The sequence below is a fragment of the Schistocerca cancellata genome, chromosome 1, assembly GCF_023864275.1.
Source record: "Schistocerca cancellata isolate TAMUIC-IGC-003103 chromosome 1, iqSchCanc2.1, whole genome shotgun sequence".
Lineage (NCBI taxonomy): Eukaryota > Metazoa > Arthropoda > Insecta > Orthoptera > Acrididae > Schistocerca > Schistocerca cancellata.
In genome coordinates this window covers 909,968,574-909,984,658 of record NC_064626.1, presented here as the reverse complement: position 1 = coordinate 909,984,658, position 16,085 = coordinate 909,968,574, and the positions used below count along the sequence as shown (strand labels likewise).

The 16,085-nt window shown below is 35.7% G+C and overlaps 1 protein-coding gene across 9 annotated transcripts in view; it reads left to right on the top strand.

Annotated features, from left to right (window-relative positions):
* Positions 1 to 16,085, top strand: part of LOC126191077 (deoxyribodipyrimidine photo-lyase) — a 120,480-nt gene that overhangs the window by 994 nt on the left and 103,401 nt on the right. The gene's annotated exons all lie outside the window — the stretch shown is intronic.

Sequence of the window (16,085 nt, the reverse complement as noted above, 5' to 3'; positions counted from 1 at the left end):
AAATCTCTTCATCTTGCATGTTTACAGTAGCCTACAAGTATTTTAATATGCTTAGTTGTTGAGCATTTGTCATCTTATATGGACACTTTCCTCCACTCCCTTTCCACAATGTTGTACTTTGCGCCATTACCAAAGTGACAATTTCTTGGTACCTCAGGATGTGTCCTATTAGCAATACTTTCTTGTACTCAAGATGTACCATAAATTTCTTTTCTTCCCAGTTCAATACATTACTTCCTCATTAGTTATCAAGTAATCTTCAGTGTTGTGTGCATGTCAGAATCTTGCGTTATTTTGTTTAAACTGCTTCTCGTCCACGTGCCAGTTATGTACAAGGCTACATCCCAGGAAAATACCTTTGAAGAATACTTCGTAACACCTAAATTGTCTTTGACTGAAATGCTTTCCATGCTAATATTTTCAGAACTGCTTTCCTATTTTACAAATAAATATTTAATTTTAGCAAGAAGACTACAGCACTTAGTGTTACTTTTGTGGCCTATTTGTATTTTATTCGTTTCTTAACATACATTTACAGATCATCTGATCATGCTGTATAGGAGAGACATCAATTTTTAGCCTTACGATATACTTAATTCCCTAACACTACTTTTTACCAGTACAGATTGATATTGGACATAGTAATATTATTAAATTATTTTTCTTATGATGTAACAATACATTATGTACAATATTGTATACAATGCTATAATATTAAACAGTCACACTATTCAAATGCTGATTTCATCATTCATAAATTCCTCAGTTGAATAGTAGCATGTTTCCACCAGGAGATCATATCGTTTTCTCTTCAGTGAACCTACTCAATCCTCAGTACATCTCTACCTGTGAGTTTATTTTAAATTTTCATTTCCGTGCACTGGAGTATCTGTTGGTAGAGTTTTAAGCGATGTGGTGGAAGCATGAAATTTTCTTTGTATATATATATATATATATATATATACATATATATATATTAAAAACAAAGATTCCATGACTTACCAAACGGGAAAGCGCTGGTAGATAGGCATAATAAGAAACACAAACACACAAAATTTCGAGCTTTCGCAACTGGAGCGGAAAGACTTACCTTAGGGGGAAAACTGGACAGGTATACTCTCTCTCTCTCTCTCTCTGTGTGTGTGTGTGTGTGTGTGTGTGTGTGTGTGTGTGTGTGTGTGTGTGTCCTTTTTTCCCCCTAAGGTAAGTCTTTCCACTCCCGGGATTGGAATGACTCCTTACCCTCTCCCTTAAAACCCACATCCTTTCATCTTTCCCTCTCCTTCCCTCTTTCCTGACGAAGCAACCGGGGGTTGCGAAAGCTCGAAATTTTGTGTGTGTGTTTCTTATTGTGCCTATCTACCACCGCTTTCCCATTTGGTAAGTCATGGAATCTTTGTTTTTAATATATTTTTCCCATGTGGAATGTTTCTTTCAATGGTTTTCTTCCTTTAGCTCAGGGTTACTATATAAAAAGATGATAATTGCAAATATGTACAAGGGTGCAGGACGTTCTTGGAGGGGGCAGCACACATTTTTCTAACGATTCTTTTTTGAACTAGGAGTATTTGTGACATGTAGCTCAAATTTTCCCAAAAATTAAATCATTTCTAATTATGGATTCAAAGTTACTGTGGTACACCACTTTTCTGCAGGTTATGTCATATGCATTGCAAGGGCATGGCTGTTTAATTTTGTAGTGAAATAATCTATATGTGCTTGCCAGGTCAAATTTTCATCCATGTTTAGTTCCAAGAATTTAATGGACTAAGCTTTGTCCACAACTTGATTTTTATGTACAGTGCTGATATCACGGATTTATGATTGTTTGACTCTAAATTGTGTAGACAAGGTCTTTGAAAAGTTAAGTTTAAGGTCATTTTGTTGAAACCATGTATCTAGGTTGTTTGGTGTGTTTATAACACCATCTGGAATTTCTCCCAAATTTTGTTTTTCAAGGAGTACTCAAGTATCATCAGCAAACATGACTGGCTGGGCATTGGTATTAAGAGGTAAATCATTTATGTAAAAGAGAAACAATATTGGCCCCAAAATTCAGCCTTGAGGGACTCCTTCTGATATTGTATCGCACTGAGATGAATAATTTATGGTATTAGATGTTACGATTACCCTTTGTTTCCTGTTTGTCAGATAAAACCTGAGCCACTGCAGAGCATTTTGTCTGATGACTTATCTCTCTAGTTTATGAAGCAGCATGAAGTAATTCACAGAATCGAATGCCTTTGTAAGGTTGCAGAAGATACCTGCTGCTTTGTTGCTTTTGTCTAGTGATGTGCAGATTTTTTTCAATGAATTCTTAATAGCACTTGTGGTGCTTTTCCCATTTTGGAACCCATATTGGTTTTTAAGAACAACACCATGTTTCATAATAAAATTTGTTATCTGGACTGCAGCTATTTTTTCAAATGCTTTGGATAGCACTGGGAGGATAGAGAAGGGGCGGTAATTCCCCATATCCTCTCTTGATCCTTTTTTTGTTTAGTGGTTTTACCTCTGCGTACTTTAGCACACCAGAGAGGTTGTCTTGCTCAAATGACTGATTGATTATTGCGGACTGAGGGTGTGCTTTTTTATCATACACAAATTGGGATTACAGAAGCACCCGATTCCACCCATCTGCATTGACCCATGATGTCATCAATATGGGGGAAATGACCATTCTCCACAACTCGAATATGGTGCCTATGACGTCACTACGCAAACGTGACAACAAACATAAAAATACATATAAATATAACAATAACATCTCTCTCCAAAAATATAATCAAACTAATGGGACAGGCGCAGGACATTGGGGGTTTTAGGGTGGGAGCAAGCTAAATATAAACATATAAAAATGCACACAATGATCTCAAACCACGCAAGACAATGACAAAAGAACTGTGAAAAACAATGCAAATTTCCCACATTCCGCTACATCCGCAAACTTCACAGGAATTGGTCACTTCCCTCCTTCACCTATATAGCTCATCCGCATTTGATCAGTACCACAACATAAAAACCTACAACTACAAAAATTAGAATCAGACCGCAACTATTGATACCACAAAACCAACACCTAAAATAACAAAAATTGGAATCGCACTTCCCTTAACCTATATAGGTCAACCACAGCTGACAATACCAAAAGACACATATCTACGACGACAAAAATTGGAATCCGACACTTCCCTTAACGTGTAGAGGTCAATCACAGCTAATGATATAAAAAAAACAAACACCTACAACTGCGATAAATAAAACCGAACCCACAGCACATCAAAACCCACACAAAACATAACAACTCGGGAACTTACCACAAACAAATTCCTGCGCTACACACTAGTTAGCCACCCCAAAATCGCTCTCTCTCTCTCTCTCTCTCTCTCTCTCTCTCTCTCTCTCTCTCTCTCTCTCTCTCTCATACACACACACACACACACACACACACACACACACACACACACACAAAAACTGCAATCTCGGGCAACTGTAACCACACTGTGAGCAGCACCACCAGTGCATGATGGGAGTGGCGACTGGGTGGAGATAAGGAGGAGGCTGGGGTGGTGAGGGGGTCAGATAGTATGGTAGTATGGTGGGGATGGTGGACAGTAAAATGCTACAGGTTAGGCAGAGGGCAGGGGAATGTTGGGGTCGGGAGGGTGAGTGGGGGGGGGGGGGGAGGACTGGGTTTGGTGGCAGTGGAATGACGGCTGTGTAGTGCTGGAATGGGAGCAAGGAAGGGGCTGGATGGTTGAGGACAGCAACTAACGAAGGTTGAGGACAGGAGGGTTATAGGAATATAGGATGTATTCCAGGGAAAGTTCTCACCTGCACAGTTCAGAAAAGCTGGTGTTGGTGGGAAGGATCCATATGGCACAGGCTGTGAAGCAGTAATTGGAATGATGCGACTCAGTATCTCTGCTGTATGGTGGGTAGCAATTTTCCTTCTCATAATATTGTTACATTCCATCCTGGATTTTTTCCATTGTTTGATAAGTACAGATTTTCATAGATTTCTTACCTCAGTATTTTCTTCACACCAGTTAATAATAGCCAGATGGGCTGGTGGTGAGACTCTTCTCTTGTTAAGGAGACAGGTGCCTCCTGTGGCCTCTGTTGTCATTGATGTAGTTTCCATTATTCGTTGCTTTTTTTTTTTTTCCTTTGGCTCACTTCATTAGACATTGCAACTGGTGCTGGTTTTTTCCTCACTTATTTCCACTGGAGAGGCTGGAACTGCTGCTGCTGTTTTTAGGGTACTAGCATAACTTTTCCTGCGACATATTCCTTCTATGGTATCTGCTGTTGACTCTGTATGTACTGTCAATCTCTGAGTGATCTGTTGGTTCTGTTCCTGAGGTTTGGGATACATCACTACAATTTTATGAAACTGGTTAGCATTTTGTGGAACTGTTGTGAGTTTCTGAGATAGAGGAATGGCAGTTGAACTAAATGTGTTGTGAATAGTCTTCATAATTGTCATGATTTTATTACAGATGACAATTTTTCCTATAGCATTAAGATGCAGACCATGTCTGATGAAGAGATCACAGTGCATATCCCCTGTGCAGAGAAAGAATGTTTTCTGAAAGGCTCTGCAGAGTTTATTGTACTGTCTCTTTGTTTACACAGGAGAAATTTTGAAGGTGAAATCTGTGTGGGATTCCTACCACTATCGTTTTTTGATTTTCCAATAACATTATTGTTTTTCTTAGGCATCTTGTAGCTCCTTTAAGATCCTTTTTATGAACATCATTTGCACATGCTATTAGAACTGTGCAGTGTTTGTTATTGGAGCAGTTCTTGATGATTTCACATATAGGAGCTCCTGATTTAACGAGACTAGTGGTGTTAACATGATGATCAAATTTTAAGATGTTTGTGATTCCTCTACCATGACTGTTGGAGTATACACAGATTCACTGTTATTCATCAGGTCTTCACATAGTGTTTCATTTTCACTACTAATTGCTTTTGTCTTGTTTACTGCACATATAGTGAATGAATGTTTATTCGTTGCATCTAGTGATGGGAGTGATTGAATTGAATTGAATTTTATTTGATCCTGTAAGATTACATTGTGTACAGTAAATGTACGTGTAATATAGGACATGTCAGAGTATTAATATTCATTATCACTTATTTTTCTACACCTTTAGCTTACATTTTTACATAATTGATAATGAATAACAATATATACAAATTTAACGTCATAAGTATTCTGCAACACTGTAAAACTCTTTTTCCCTGAGATAGTCTTTAAGTTTCTTTGGAAAGTCATTGTCAGGTACACTATCTTGCAGGTTTTTAGGCAGATTTCTTAGTAGTCTGATACCAGAGTACTGGGGTCCTTTTTCTAGCATTGCCAGTCGTTGGGGTATGCTCCGTACTTCATTCTTCCTTCTTGTATTGTGGGTGTGTACACTAGCATTTGTAATCCAGTCCTCACTATTTTTCTGTTCTGTGTTGCTCTTGCATTTATTATTTACCTCCATTATTAATTTTACGTTCTGAATAATGTTTGAATTTGTTATATTTGGCATCAAACTATCGTATTTGTTAATTGACAGCACATGGCGGTTCGTCCATTTAGGCATGGGATATAAAGTTTTTTTGTACTCACTGATCTGAGACACCTCATCATTTGTTGACTTCACAGGAGTTTGAGTAATATCCCTTAGCAAATCTTCAAGCATTTTCACGTAACTTTTTGAGTCCATTAATTCACTTAGGAGTGATCCTGTCACAGGAAGTTCTACTCCTTTGATGCACATTTGAACTGCTGATTCATGACCGGTACATTTTCCTCCACAATCGCACACTATTTTCTGTTTGTCCACTCGTGAGAAACTTTTGGAACGATACAATTTCTGGAATGTTGGGCATTATTCAGATTCCTTTTACCACTTTTTTGCAACAAAAAAGACACTTAGTACTTATAAAATTATCGTTGAATGCGGACCAATTTGCCACAACCTGTATAACTACCTCCATCTTGTGATTCTGTGCTATGCTACTACTTCAGACCAGCTTTAAATACATATAATGGATGGTTTCCTCATTGGTCATTCCATGAAAATTCAAAAGTCATAATGTATAATTCCTGAAGTTACACAGTACTTCACGTTATACAATACTTCCCATCATAATGTTACATATTAATTACGTTTTTGCTGAAAAAACAACTGACAAATATTTACTCAAATAGTAGAAGAAACTGATGACTTTTGGTACATTATATTTTGTTACAAAAATGTTCTTTTCAATAAATTGTATATACACCTCCAAACAATTTCAAATAATATTTGGAGATAATTTTTACATTTTAAAATAGTTTAGGGAAATCAAGTATTGTTAAATCTGTAACAAATTAAATGGAAAAGTTTGCCGTACAACCATAATTTTATATTTGATAAAACAAAAATTGTAGTTACTACTTTTTGATTTGCTATGACTTACAAAAATTCTGATGGGGAAAAAAACTATTTTATAGCATATCACAGTTGCCAAAAATGCTTTTACACGTGTAACATTTGATTTTTTGCTAATGAAAAATAGGAATTCCAAAACATTTTTCAAAAAGCTATTTGGCCCATTCCAGAAATGTGGAAATATAAAGCAGTATGAAGAATTCCTAAACTCATTGGTTCATTGCTCAGCAAAACTCATCAGCTGGTATCAGTGGAATAATGAGACAGGAAGAGTAGTTAAAGTGCTGCAAGAGGGTTCTATAGATAATGTTGTCAAAATGTTGCAGAACAGATTAGCAAATTTCCTTATCCACTGTTTTATCAGAAATAAGGAAAATCCCTTCTTTGAAATGATAAAAGCTGGAAATGGTCTGATTAACATTTGTGTTCTCCAAATTGATTTCAGTGAGATGTGCATTATTGGGGGCATTCCATTTAAAGTGGTCTACAGGTTCTTGCATGACCATAATGGATTTTGATAAAATTTGTATGAACATTTGCACGTGTTCCCAATAGACATTGGTAGAATTTCGTGGTAACTAGTTTAATATATGCAGAAATACGGCCATAGCAATTCAATATATGGGAAGACACAGTTATTTCTTTGATCTCATACTGTATGCGCAAACAAAGTTGACACTGTTGAAAGGTGCAGAGCAAGTAAAATACAATGTTTACTGTATGTGCTTAAAAGAATAGTGCTTAACATCTAAGAGTTTATATAAAAATAAAATATATCTGTAAGGTAGCTTGACATAGCAACATATCAAGTGTGTATCGTGTTTTTCTACTTTGTGTCTATGTATGTGTGTTATTACATTCTCATAAAGTTACAATAAAATTAAGATAAAAATCACAGCAGGTTATGGGCCCAGAGCAATAAGAAAATAGAAAAACTAAAAATAGAAGGCATGAATAAGGAAGTAAAACAGTTAAAGATAGTTAAAGATGTGTCAAGAAAACAAAGAATTTCGTGATATACAAGTGCTTAAAGATGATAGAACATTCAATCTGTGGTATGTTGAAATTAGAATATTATTTAATACGCGAGACCTGTGTGATATTGTGGATGGAACTGAAAAACAGGAAAATTGCAAAACTTTAGAAAAACAGAAAAATGGCTGAAAATGGACAGCAAGGCAAAACATTTTATAATGAGAACAATTGAGAAAAAGGTAAAGCCACATGTGTTGTGTTGTTAAACTTCCAAGGCAATGTATGATAAACTTAAAGCAATTTATAAAAGAGATGCGTCTCAAAGAACTCAGTAGTTCCTTCAAGAATTTTGTAGTTTCAAGTACAATAAAACCAGAGACATATGATATAAGTGCACTACAGAATATAGTATTTGAACTGAATCATCTCCAGTCAGAAAAGATGACAGATTTTGTGATCATACCTAAGTTATTGTCTATTTTACCAGAAGAACACAAACACTGTTCTCCAGCATGGTATTTGTCACCCAGCGGTGAGAAGACTATGGAAAATCTAATTGCAGGGCTTGTAAGAGAAGAGGAATGACTGAAAAACGGTAATCAAGAAGCGAGTATTGCCTTTGATGTTGGGTTTAACAAAAATAAAAGATATAATTTGTAAAAATGCTGGTGGTCGTGGACATTTTGCGAGAGAATGCAAGAAGCCTAAGAAGAAAGAACACTATTCTATATGCAAGAGGAATAATCACAAAGAAGAAGAGTGTTACTTTAAAAGTAAAAATAAAATTCAAGAACTGAAATTGAGATCTTTCAAGCCCAGTCCTCATTGAAAAAGGACTAACCATAAAGAAGAAGATTGTTATTTTAAGAACAAAGACCGCGAAAAACTATCATTTTGCACTTTTGAAGACATAGAAGAAGATCTAGTCACTTAAGAAAACAAGAAACAAGACATTGATGAAGAAAAGAAGATGGAATACACTGCGCATATTGCATATGAATGTAACAAAGGAAAGATTTCACAAGAAGCCAATGAGAAAGATGATATGGTCATGGTTGTTGATAGTGCATGTATAGGACATTTGTGTAATGAAGTGGACAAGTTAACAAATGTGGGACATTATGATAGTATTCTAAAAGTTGCCAAACAAGGTGGATCAATGAAAATAGTTGCAACAGAAAACTTTGTAGGAGATAACTGTGTTCTAAAAGAAGTTATGTATGTTCCTGAAATGAGCAGAAATCTGATGTCTGTAAATGCAATCACTGTAAAAGATTGTACAGTTGTATTTACTAAACATTCCGTTCAAATCTATAAAGGTGAAATACCTGTTTTGAAAGGACAAAAAATAAGAAATGGGTTGTATGAAGTGAACATTAAATCAGGAATGCAATTACTACTGATACAAGAAGAAAAACAAGAATGGCATAAGAAACTAGGTCATCCAGGCATACGCTGTACTTCAAAGATCAAGAGAATGTGTGAAGGAGTTCCTAATAGTTCATGCTCAGCAGAACAATTGTGCAAAGCTTGTGTGAGAGCTAAATTAACAAGAAAACCATTTTCTACTGTGAGAGAAAGAGCAACAAGACCTCTTGAAATTGTACATACTGATATCTGTGGAGAGATAGAACCCCCAACATTTAATAGATATAGGTACTACATGACAGTGTTAGATGATTTCACTCATTTCTGTGTAACCTACTTGTTAAGATAAAAGTCAGAGGCTGAAAGATTCATAAGAAAATATGTGTTAGAAAGTGAAAATAAGTTAAATACAAAAGTGTCAAAAATAAGATGTGATAAAGGTGTTGAATACACCAGCCATGAGTTTAAGAATTGGTGTGAAGGAAAAGTAATTGTGCTAGACTATAGTATTCCTTATAGCCCTGAGCTCTATGGGAAAGCAGAGAGACTAAATCTGACAATAATGAACAAGGCAAGATATACGATATTCGATAGCAAACTAAAGAAAGAGCTATGGGGAGAGGCAGTGCTCACAGCTACATACTTAATCAATAGAAGCCCAACTATCCATCGAAGTGCCACACTTGCAGAGAAATAGTTTCGGAAAAGACCAGACCTGTCAAGACTTCAAATTTTTGGATCAAGAGTTTTTGCCAAAAATTTAGGCTATTTGAAGAAACTAGATGTAACAAGTAATTCATACATTTTTGCTGGTTATGCACCAAATGGCTACAGACTGTTTGATGCAGAAAGAAGAAATATTGTTGTGTCAAGAGATGTTGAATTTGAGCAGAAAGTGACGAAAGAAACTCTGCAGAAAAATCTTGTTATTGGTGAACTATCAAATGATACTAGCAGTCAAGAAAATGAAATAGAACACCATGAAAATCAAGGAGAAGAAAATCAAGAAGTAATAACATGCAATGAAGACACAAGAAACTACAATCTTAGGAAAAGAACTAGTTTGAAAAAACCAGTAAAATATAATGATTATGAAACAGCTTTCCTCACCTATGAAGAATGTATGAGTGGTCCAGACAAAGAAAACTGATTAAAAGCAATTGAAGAAGAAAAGAGATCTCTTCAACTTTTTAACAAGCAAATAGATCTTTAAAGTCAAAGATGATGGACGATACAAGGCCAGACTAGTTATCAGAGGTTGTCAACAAGAAAGGGATGTAGATTTCAAGGAATTATTCAGCCCAGTAGTAGATATTTGTTCATTGATATAATAGTTGTTTGCGCTGGCAGCAGAGAAAAGTTTCCATCTGAGAGTGTTTGATGTCAAAACAGCATTTCTCTGTGGGAAACTGGATGAAGAAATTTTTATGAAGGTACCTGAAGGATACAAAGAAGCTGGAAAAATCTGTGTTTTGAAGAAAGCTCTGTATGGACTTAAACAAGGCCCATCCAGATGGAATAAAACTTTGACAGATTTCCTAAAATCAGAAGGACTAATTCAATTGAAATCAGATCAGTGCATATTTAAAGATGCAACTGAAGAAATGTACGTGGCTATACATGTTGCTGATGGAATCATAATAGGAAAAGACTTGGAGAAAATTGAACATATACTAAAGACACTTAAGAAGAAATTTGGAATGGTTGTGGTAGAAAATCCAGATATGTACTTAGGGATACAAATAATGAAGACAGAGGATGGAATATTTTTACACCAAGAACAGTATGCAAAGAAAGTACTAGAAAATTCAGTATGACTGACTGTAAGGCCATGAAGACTCCATTAGTTCCAGAGAGAAAGACAAATGAAGAAAATCAAGATAACGAACACATTGAATTTGCATATCGTGAAGCCATAAGAAGCCTTCTTTATTTGTTGGTTCAAATGACTCTGAGCACTATGGGACTTAACAGCTATGGTCATCAGTCCCCTTTCTTTATTTGTCATGTAAAACCAGACCAGATCTTGTATTTACAGTAAATTATGAGAGCCGCTTCACAGAAGACCCCAAGAAAAGGGATTACAAAAATGTAAAAAGATCTCTTAGATATCTACAAGGTTCCAAGAATTATGATCTTTTCTATAAGAAAAAAGAAAGTGAAGAATATGACAGTATTCATTTAAATGTTTATTGTGATGCCGATTATGCTCAAGATTTAAGAGACACAAAAAGTACAAGTGCATACATAGTTCTTCATAATGGTTCTCTAAGTAGTTGGTGTTCCTAGAAGCAAAGTGTGACAGCTACTTCATCAACTGAAGCAGAATACATTTTAGCAGCAGAATGCACCAAAGAAATAAATCACATCAATACCCTAATACAAGAGTTAACCTGAAGAAAAGTGAAAATCATTCCTCATGTAGACAATCAAAGTGCTATCCAAATGATCAAACCAGGACAGTTGGTTAGATGAAGCAAACATATAGATGTAAAATTTCACTATGTCAGCGAACAATACAGAGAAGGTTTGTTAGAGATAAAATATTGTAATATGGGAGAACAATTAGCAGACATACTGACCAAAGCCCTACAAAGATCAAAGTTTGAGAAATTTAGAAATGCTATTATGAAACAATTACCATTCACATAAAGTTACAATAAAATTAAGATAAATCGCTGCAGGCACTCGGCATGGTGGCTGATGGAAGTGACCATAAAGGCTTTTCCCATTTACAGTCACTCCCATCAGATACTGCACTAGTGTCCACATTGTTTGTGCAAATATTAGCTCAGTCTTCAGCAGTGCATCACTGAGTTTTTGTCCACTTTGAGACGGCATTTCTGGCAATATTTTCTTGAAAGAAACAAAAGTAGGCCATTTGTACAACTCTTGTTAAGTGAAATAATAATAATAATAATAATACTAATAAACCCCGTGGAGGCCCGGGAAAAGAATAGGCCTCCGGTATGTTCTGCCAGTCGTAAAAGGCGACGAAAAGAACAAACCACTAATAGGGCTAACCCCCCTTTTAGTGTGATTACTTGGTTCAGGACAGAACTAAAGAAGCCTCGGACAAGCGCCGTCATGGTCGGGGACGACGCTTGAACCCTATGCCCGCCCACAATGGTAACAACACTGCTAGCCAACTGGAAAATGATTTAAATCAAAATAGAGGTGTTTTGCAGGATATGCTTCCTGCAACCACCCTAGAAGGAAAACAAAGACAGAGGATGAGATGGTCAGATGAAGTTAATCGACACCTCATGTTCTGTTATTACCAAGCAACAAACCTAGGAACCAACACAACTGGATACAGATCACAAGTATACACAACATTTATTACCAGATACCCGGAATTAAAATTTTTAACAGAACAACGACTAGCTGATCAGATCCGTGTAATAATAAAAAATAACAGGATACCTCAGTCACAATTAGAAAACATCAAGCAACAAGTACAACAAATACTGGAACAAAATAATGTGCAATCAAAAGAAGAAGAAAATACAGTAATGGACTCAAACATCCCAGAGCAAACAAACAAAGACCAACAAGCATCAATTAAACAATCAGAGGAAAATGAAATCTTAAGACAGCCACCAGAACAAGCACAAATAGAACACGAAGAGACACACATGTTAGATATAGAAGAGAAATTTCAGCTGACATATATAGAATACAAAGACACAAATACAGACATTAGACCATTCTTGCATAGACCGCCAAATAACCCACAAGTCGAAACAACAATAAAAACTATCAACACAATCATACACAACAAAATAAATGAAAATACAACTATGGAAGAGTTACAACTACTGGTTTATATAGGAGCACTCACTACACTAAATATACACACTAGGCAGAGATCAGAACAAACCAACACACAGAAGAAACCCACAAAACCAGCATGGCAACACAGGCTACAGATCAGAATAGAAAAACTGAGAAAAAACATTGGACAGCTAACACAATTTATAAGAAATGAAATATCAGACAAAAAACGAAAAAGGTTAGGTAAAATCTCACAACAAGAAGCAATAGAGCAATTAGATGAAAAAAAAGCAGAAATTACAAGCATTGGCCAAACGACTTAGAAGATACAAAAAAAGTGAAAATAGAAGGAAACAAAACCAAACATTCAACACAAACCAAAAAAGATTTTACCAAACAATAGATAACACACACATTAAAATAGACAATCCACCAAACATAACAGACATGGAACACTTCTGGAGCAACATATGGTCAAACACGGTACAACATAACAGGCACACACGGTGGATACAAGCAAAAACAGACACATACAAGATGATACCACAAATGCCTGAAGTAATAATCTTGAAACATGAAGTCACCCGAGCAATTAATTCTACGCACTATTGGAAAACCACTGGAAATGATAAAATAGCAAATTTCTGGCTAAAGAAGTTCACCTCAACACATTCACATCTAACTAAATTATTTAACAGTTACATTGCAGACCCATACACATTTCCTGATACACTTACACATGGAATAACCTATCTGAAACCTAAAGATCAAGCAAACACAGCAAACCCAGCTAAATATCGCCCCATAACATGCCTACCAACAATATACAAAATGTTAACTTCAGTCATTACACAGAAACTAATGACACATACAACACAGAACAAAATTATAAATGAAGAACAAAAAGGCTGCTGCAAAGGAGCACGAGGATGTAAAGAGCAACTGATAATAGATACAGAGATGACATATCAAGCTAAAACTAAACAAAGGTCACTACACTACGCATACATTGATTACCAAAAAGCTTTTGATAGTGTACCCCACTCATGGTTACTACAGATATTGGAAATATACAAAGTAGATCCTAAATTGATTCAGTTCCTAAACATAGTAATGAAAAACTGGAAAACCACACTTAATATCCAAAGAAATTCAGGTAATATCACATCACAGCCAATACAGATTAAGCGTGGAATATACCAAGGAGACTCATTAAGCCCTTTCTGGTTCTGTCTTGCTCTGAACCCACTATCCAACATGCTAAATAATACAAATTATGGATATAATATTACTGGAACATACCCACACAAAATCACACATTTGCTGTACATGGATGATCTAAAACTACTGGCAGCAACCAATCAACACTCCAACCAATTACTAAAGATAACAGAAGTATTCAGCAGTGATATAAATATGGCTTTTGGAACAGACAAATGTAAGAAAAATAGCATAGTCAAAGGAAAACACACTAAACAAGAAGATTACATATTGAATAACCACAGTGACTCCATAGAAGCGATGGAAAAAACAGATGCCTATAAATATCTAGGATACAGACAAAAAATAGGAATAGATAATACAAATATTAAAGAAGAACTAAAAGAAAAATATAGACAAAGACTAACAAAAATACTGAAAACAGAATTGACAGCAAGAAACAAGACAAAAGCTATAAATACTTATGCTATACCAATATTGACCTACTCATTTGGAGTAATGAAATGGAGTAACACAGACCTAGAAGCACTCAATACACTTACACGATCACAATGCCACAAATATAGAATACATCACATACATTCAGCAACAGAAAGATTCACATTAAGCAGAAAGGAAGGAGGAAGGGGATTTATCGACATAAAAAACCTACATTATGGACAGGTAGACAATTTAAGAAAATTCTTTATAGAACGAGCAGAAACTAGCAAAGTACACAAAGCAATCACTGATATAAATACATCGGCTACACCACTGCAATTTCATAACCACTTCTACAACCCTTTAGATCACATAACATCAACAGATATGAAGAAAGTAAATTGGAAAAAGAAAACACTACATGGCAAGCACCCGTATCATCTAACACAGCCACACATCGATCAAGACGCATCCAACACATGGCTAAGAAAAGGCAATATATACAGTGAGACGGAAGGATTCATGATTGCAATACAGGATCAAACAATAAACACCAGATATTACAGCAAGCATATTATTAAAGATCCCAATACCACAACAGATAAATGCAGACTTTGCAAACAACAAATAGAAACAGTAGATCACATCACAAGTGGCTGTACAATGCTAGCAAATACAGAATACCCCAGAAGACATGACAATGTAGCAAAAATAATACATCAACAACTCGCCATACAACATAAACTAATAAAACAACATGTTCCCACATACAAGTATGCACCACAAAATGCACTGGAGAATAATGAATACAAATTATAATGAAACAAAACCATTATAACAGATAAAACAACACCACATAACAAAGCTGACATCATACTCACCAATAAAAAGAAGAAATTAACACAACTAATCGAAATATCCATACCCAATACAACAAATATACAGAAGAAAACAGGAGAAAAAATTGAAAAATACATCCAACTGGCTGAGGAAGTCAAGGACATGTGGCATCAGGATAAAGTTGACATTATACCGATTATACTATCAACCACAGGATTCATTTCACACAATATCCACCAGTACATCAATGCAATACAGCTATTTCCAAACTTATATATACAACTACAGAAATCCATAATTATTGATACATGTTCAATCACCCGAAAGTTCCTAAATGCAATATAACATATACCGTACAGTTAAAAGGAAGTCACGGTTGATGAAGGTCCGCGTCACTTTCCATTTTTAACCAGACATAACGTCTGAGAAAAGAAAGAAGATAATAATAATAATATGATGGTCGGGGACGACGCTTGAACCCTATGCCCGTCCGCAGTGGTAACGAAACTGCTAGCCACACGGAAAATGATTTAAATCCAAATAGAGGTGTTTTGCAGGATATTCTTCCTGCAACCACCCTAGAAGGAAAACAAAGACAGAGGATGAGATGGTCAGATGAAGTTAACCCACACCTCATGTTCTGTTATTACCAAGCAACAAACTTAGGAACCAACACAACTGGATACAGATCACAAGTATACATGACATTTATTACCGGATACCCAGAATTAAAATTTTTAACAGAACAACGACTAGCTGATCAGATCCGTGTAATAATCAAAAATTTCAGGATACCCCAGTCAGAATTAGAAAACATCAACCAACAAGTACAACAAATACTGGAACAAATTATGTGCAGTCAGAAGAAGAAGAAGAAAATACAGTAATGGACTCAAACTATCGCGGAGCAAACAAACCAAGAAAACTCACATCAATTAAACAATCAGAGGAAAACTAAATCTTCAGACAGCCACCAGAACAAGCACAGATAGAACACGAAGTGACACACATGTTGGATATAGAAGAAAAATTTCAGCTAACATACAT